The 6,592-nt window shown below is 59.0% G+C and overlaps 1 long non-coding RNA gene across 1 annotated transcript; it reads right to left on the bottom strand.

The window, feature by feature from the left end:
* LOC132340652 (uncharacterized) lies at positions 1-924 on the bottom strand. Its single transcript, XR_009489969.1, has 2 exons — positions 384-924; positions 1-223 (listed from the first exon to the last, which is right to left on the bottom strand). It is a non-coding gene; the product is annotated as an uncharacterized LOC132340652 (long non-coding RNA).
* Positions 925-6,592: the final 5,668 nt, after the last annotated feature.

The raw sequence follows: 6,592 nt of genomic DNA, 5'->3' as shown, positions 1-6,592 counted from the left end.
TTCATCAAAACAAATGCACCTTTACTGAGTGCCCACAGCAAATGCGATAGAAGGATTAGAAAGGAGATAAAGGATAGAGAGAGAGAGAGGAAAAGAAGGGCTGGGGGGAATAGCTGCCAATGGAGAGATGAAATCCCTGTGGTCCGGCCAGTAGATCCGTCTTGTCACATCGAGGAGAATCTCAAATTCTTGGGTTAACTCAGGGGTCTCTTATAGTCCTCTGCTGAGGGGAGAATGGGTTAAGACAACAGAGAATAAGTGTATTGAAAACAGGTATGGACAGTCCATGTTCCAAAACAGGACAAAGCAATCTCAGCAGTGAGCGGGACCCATTGTTTCAGGATTGGTTCTGTGCGAAACCAGTCTTGGTCCAGCGAACACACCTGCAGGCACCACTTGGCAGACATCCCACTTCCGTCAGGCCAGCATCCTGTGTTAGAATTATAAGGGTCTCTGTCTCATTCCTTGGGAGGGGGCTTCAGTCTCCGTCCTTGATGGTGGTCATGAGGCAGATGAGGGATCTTCCGTGGGGGGGATCACCAGAGTTAGTCAGAAAGTTCATTTGGCCAAGAGATGGGGAAATTCATGGGCTGTTGTGGGATGGTGAAGCAGGTGTGAGACCGTGGAGGCACAGCAAGCACACCTGCACACAATCACTTGGTGAGCATCCACTTCAACCAGGCCAGAACTCCAGCCAGGGCCCTCAGGGTCTGTCCTTGTGACGGTCATGAGGCAAATGAGGGAAACTTCGACCATCTCTTACACAGCAATCACCATTCTGGGAGGGAACGGGGGATGTGCAAAGACAGGGGGTGAAGGAGGACACAGGGTGGCGAGAGGATGGCAGTGCTCCCAAACTCCCTCCCAGTCACACCCAGCACCCCCAAACTCCCTCCCAGTGCCCACCAGGACCCCCCCAACCCCATCTCACCCTCCCCAGCATCCCCCAGACCCCTTCCCAGCCATTGCCAAGCCCCCAGCCCCTCTTCCAGTTCCAAGACAGCTCCCTTCAGCTCCTTCCCAGTGGCTCCCAGCACAGCCCAGTGGCTCTCCCAGTGCCCCCGGGGGCTCCCCCGTATCCCAGTGCAGCTCAGGGGGTGCTCCAGGCTGACGTGCTCCACCTGGCTGGTGTAGGTGAGCCTGCCCTGGGGGTGGGGGTTTCCAGCAGCTCCAGGAGCTGGTAGTCCAGTCCCTGTTGGGGACCATGTCTGTGGCCACCATGTGGTCTGAGAGCTCCTGCTGGCCCTGGAACCACCTCGCCTGGATGTGGGCAGGGTAGAAATCCATGACGGAGCAGAGCAGGCGGCTGGGGCCAGGCTGGGAGCTCGAGGGCACCAGCAAGATGGACACACTGGGGGCACTGTGAGAGAGAGAGAGTGGGGACACACTGGAATCAGCTGGGGAGCACTGGGAGAGGGGAGGGCTTTAGTGGGGTGGAGAGGGACAGGGAATGGACTGGGAGGGAGTTGAGTGGCACCGAGAGAGGTGGGAGAGGATGGGGGGTACTGGGAGAGACGGTGGAAGTCTTGTGGTGAACTGGGAATGGACTGGGAATAGACTGGTAATTGACTTGGAGGGGCTGGTTGGAACTGGGATGGTCTGGGAATGAACTGGGAGGGACTGGAGTGGCACTGAGAAAGGTGGGAGGGGCACTCGGCACTGGGAGAGAGCGTGGAAGTCGGAGAGTGGACTAGGAATAGACTGCGAATAGACTGGGAGGGAGTTGGAGGGACTGCGGTGGCACTGGGAGTGATCTGGGAATGGACTGGGATGGAACTGGCAATGACGTGCGCGGCGCTGCGAGGCCGAGTCCAGCTCGGGGCACTCGATCTGCGGATCATCCTAGCAACAGATGGGTCATCGGAGGGACGAGCTGTGATTGGCTGAAAGGCGTTATCTCCACGCTCGACCGAGATGGACGCGCCGCGGAGCACTGGGAGTGACCGGGATGGACTGGGATGGGCTGGAGGAGCCACGGGGGAGGTCACTGGGTAGGAGAGGATGTCCCAGTGATGGGCACAAGGAGGGCTGCGGCCTCTGGGGCGATTCCCAGACTCGAGGGATACTGGGAATTTCAGGAGCTCCAGGGTCATTGGCAGGGCAGGGCCCGAGGGGACGCGCTCTGCCCCGCGCTCACCTCGGCGCTCCACCGTTGTGAAGGGGGCATAAAGCTCGTAGTTTCGCCAGCACTGCGTGTCCACCAAAGCCCGGTAGTACTCCATGTGAACCGGGTGCCTGTTAGAGCGCTTGGCATTCATCTCCCCATAGGCGATGAACCCCACGTACACCCCGACGTCGCTGTCGAATATCAGGAACTGCTCCCGGTTGTAGATGAACCTCTCCACGAACCTCACCTTCTCCGTGCCGTTCAACAAGGGACACTCTTCAATCTCATCCCCTGGAACACCCCTGTGAGTGTAGGACACAGCTCCGGGGTGCCCCCCCAGCACCCCCAGAGCACCGGGGCCAGCCCGGATCCCCACGGCGCACTCCCTGTGCCCCACGGCCGCCATGGGACCCTCCTGCCCGCGCTGCCACTTCCTCTGTGCCATCCTTCCCCCATTTCCCCTTCCACAACTTTTCCCCTCCCATCTCTGGCCGCTCCCAAAATCACTTTAAGGGTCCCGTTTCCCCATTTTCCTAAAAATCCCCCAATCTCCAGCCACCCTCGGGCTCAGTTTCGGGGTCCCCCCTCCCCTTTTCCCCACCCTCTCCCAACTCTCCTTCACCTCCGCCCACCCCTCAGCCCCTCCCGCTCTCCCTTTGGGGGGAGGCCCCTCCTCCTCCCGTCCATTCCGGGCTCCCCCCTTCGCCCCCTTTTCCCCCTTCTCCCCCCCTGTCCCACCGCCTCCCGCCCCCCCGCTCACCCGAGAGCTCCGCGCCCGCAGCCGGGGGGGCTCCCAGCACCACCAGTGCCACCAGTCCGGCCCCAGCTGCCGCCCCTCGCCCCACGGCCAGCGCCGGGCAGGGGCCGCAGCCCCGAAGCAGCCGCGCTGCGCTGGGAGCACCAGTCCGGAGCGGGGCGGGCTCGGCAGCGCCGCGCGCTCTCATTGGCTCCCGCCACTGCTGGGGAGCGATTGGCCACGGGCTCTGCCCGGCAACCGATGAGGCAATCCAACGCCCCGCGCTCTCATTGGCTGCGCCGCCTTCTGCCTGCGCTGGGATTGGCTGAGGGGTTCCCGGGACGCTGCAACCCCGGGCTGGGGGATTTTTTGGGGAGGGGGAACCTTGGGGCGCTGGGCAGGTGGAAGCTCAGGTATGCTCAGAAATGTGTGCCCAGGTTCGCGGGATCTCAAGGGTGCCCGTGGCAAGTGGTGACGCTGGCCCGATGCAGAGCCGCTCTGTCCCTGCCCCCCGCAGCCGCACAGGGACAGAAAATGGAACCGAGGGTTCCTCCGTGGGGACAAGGACCGGGAGAGATCCCTCGGCAAATCCGGTACGGGCACAACAGACCCGGCCTGGGCACACGGAGGGAATTTATTACCAACCAAATCACAGCAGCACAAGGACAGGGCAAAGAAATTTCTCCAACACCTTCCCCCACCCAACAGGGATCACCCGGATCGGGGGTCACCAGGGCTCTGCCCAACGGGGATCACTGGGGATCATCCAGCGCGGATCCTCCCATGGGGGATTGAGCTGGAGCAGCGCATGAAGCTCTTCCCACACTCGGGACACTCGCAGGGCCTCTCCCTGGTGTGGAAGTGCTGGTGAGTGACGATCCCTGAATTCCACCTGAAGCTCTTCTGACATTCCAAGCACTCATGGAGCCGTTCCCCAGTGTGGATCTTGTGGTCCTTGGTGAGGTCGGAGGTTCCACTGAAGCTCTTCCCACGTTCCCCACACTCACAGGGCCTCTCCCCAGCGTGGATGTTCTGGTGTTCCATCAGGCTAGAGCTGTAGCTGAAACCCTTCCCACATTCCAAGCACTTGTGGGGCTTCTCCCCGCCATGAGGCTTCTCCACTGAGCTCCGGCTGGATCTCCAGACACCTTCCTGGCTCAGGGGGACTCTTTCCTTCCTGCAGCTCCCTGGGCTGGGTTTGCAGCCACTCCTCGTGAGGGATCTCTGGGGCTTTTCCTCCTCCTCCATCAGGCCACAGCTTGGCAATGACAGATCCTGGTTTGGGGGAAACCAAGGTGGGAGCGCCTTGGAGTAGAGGCTCCTCCTGCCCAATTCCATTTCTAGAAGTCAGCAGGGGTCTTGTGTCCATGAAAATCTCCACAATGTCAAGATTCAGCCCAAAAAAATCTCTCCCAGGAATTCCCTATCACTGATCTCTCCACTTTTGGGGTTCCAGAGTTTTCCTTTCCTTGGGATGATGGGGGTCCAACGGCTCCAAGGCTTGTCCTTTCTCCAGTATCCTGCTTAGGGATGATCCAGGGGGGGTCCATGGGGTCCCTTCTCCCCTGATGCTCTACATTGAGATCCGAGGAGTCCCAGGGGTCCCTCTTCTCCAGGCTCCCCCCCTTTCAAGGCAGCCGGGGTCCCCCAGCTCTGGGATCGCCCCTCTCTGCTCTCCCCACTCTGGGGGTCCCAGGGGTTCCCCTCCTCTGCTCTCCCAGGGGTCCCCAGCACCAATGTCCTCCCCTGCCCATACTGGGCAATGGCCACGTGAACCCCCAAAGATCCCCCCAAGGGGCTCAGCCTTGGGGTCCTGCATGACCCAAAATTATAAACACAGAGAAAAAAACCTCCAAGAGACGCCAGATGATATTTGGGGCTCAAATCCACAATCTGCAGTCTCCAAACACACCCCAATAAAAAACCCTCTCAGCGACACCCCTGATAGATTTGGGACAAGCCCCTCCTCCCCTCTCACCTGCAGGACGAGGTGGGGGCGATGGTCCCGCGGCTGCGGCCACAGGGGGCACTGGAACCTCCTGTTCCTGCTCCTGCTCCACCTCTTCCTACTCCTCCTTTTCCTCTCTCCCTCCTCTTCCTCCTTCCCAATCCCACCTCCTCCCCAGTTCCTGCAATTTGTGTATTTAGAGTGGAGACCCTTGCTTGTTTTTAGAACTAGAACAAAGATCCCTGATGGAACAAGGCTTGCTGCTTTTAGTCAGAAGTATCAGTGACTAAAGGTCACGTTTCCTTTGGTTTGGTGCCGTCCTTGTTCCCCCTCAGTGTTCAGGCTGGGCTATGGGGTGTCCTTGTGTGCTGCATTTTCCGAGTTCCTCTGGCATCCTTTGGGCAATAGGCTGTGCCCTGGGAGGGATCTTTGTGCTCCTTTGTGACACAGGAGAACCTTCCAGGCGGTTTCTGCGTGAGCTGCTGCTGTGGTGTCACAGGAGCAGTGCCACGTCCCCGTGGTGCTCCCGTTGCCGTGGGACACGGAGGCCTCAGTGCCCAGAGTGGCTCTGGGCTTGCTGCCAGAGGATCCTCCTGCCCGAGGCATTCTCAGCAGCCAGCCCAGCCCTGACGGGTGTCCTTCTGTGCTTGCAGGGCTACAGACTGCAGACGTGTGCAGCGCAGCCAAAATGATCCAGCACGTGGCTGCTGCAGTTTGCACTCTGTACTCTGTGGCTTATTCAGGGTATTTTTTAACCCACTTGGCACGTAAGTCGAGGCTTTCCCTCGGTGCAGCATCTGTGGCTTTGGACTTGCTGTGTGCTTTGTGTTCTTCCTCTGGAGCTGAGCTGATTTTGGAACCAAATTGCCATGAAGACACCATTGCTTTGGGAGAGCTGCTGCCAGCAGCTGCAGCTGAAAAAGGGGGTGTCTGCAGCCAGGGGGGCTTGCATGGCATTTGCAAAGAGCCCTGGGGGGTTCTGTTCCCTCAGGCAGGCAGTCTGTGCCAGCAGAGCCTGGAACTCCCTCCGTTTGCTGCTCCGGCCAAGAACTGACCCAGCCCAGTATTTTGTGCTGTTCTCTTGCTTGCTGTGGGAAGGGACTGTGGCTCCTGCAGGGATGCTGTGAGAGCAAAATGCTCTCTTGGGGTTGCCTTGCTCCATGGCATTTCCCACCACAGGCAGTTTTTCTCCTAACAGCATCTGGTTCATGTTCCCTCTCCCATTTCAGGGCACTTCTTCTGTGGATCCCGAGCAGCTCCTCCTTCGGTGAGTGGGAAAGGAACCTTTGGTGTTTGGAATTGTGCAGCAAGTGGTGAGTTTGGCATGTGGCAGGTGAGGGCCAGCCTGGGAGGCTGAAGGAAAATTCCTGTCAGTGTCTCTGCAGCAGCAGCGCAAAGCGATCCCCAGCAGTTTTCTCCTTTTCTGCTGAAGAGCTTTTGAAGAGCTGCAGGTCTGGCTTTGCAGGCAGAGGATTGCTGGCTGGCTTTAGCCATGGTGGAATGTTGAATTCCCAGCAATAAGTGGCAATGTCAACTTTAGCCCATTGTTAGTTGGAACAGCTCCAAACCCAATTTCTGCTTAGTGCAGCTGGATGTGCAGCTGAGGATAAATAAGGTGAGAACTGAGGTAGAACTTCCCGTCCCTCACGCTGCTGTCTGTCCACAGGGCACAAAAGCAGCACCAGCACCTCCTGTGGCTCCCTCTGCTTCCAAAGAGGAGGCCAAAGAGGAGGAAGACAGCAGTGAGCTTCCCACTGTTCTGGGAGACGAGGTCAAACATCCCGTGGTGTGGGAATGCAAC

Source organism: Haemorhous mexicanus, chromosome 32 (genome assembly GCF_027477595.1).
Source record: "Haemorhous mexicanus isolate bHaeMex1 chromosome 32, bHaeMex1.pri, whole genome shotgun sequence".
In the NCBI taxonomy this organism is placed as follows: Eukaryota; Metazoa; Chordata; class Aves; order Passeriformes; family Fringillidae; genus Haemorhous; species Haemorhous mexicanus.
Note: the sequence above shows the minus strand (reverse complement) of the source record. Positions and strands in the feature narration are given on the sequence as shown.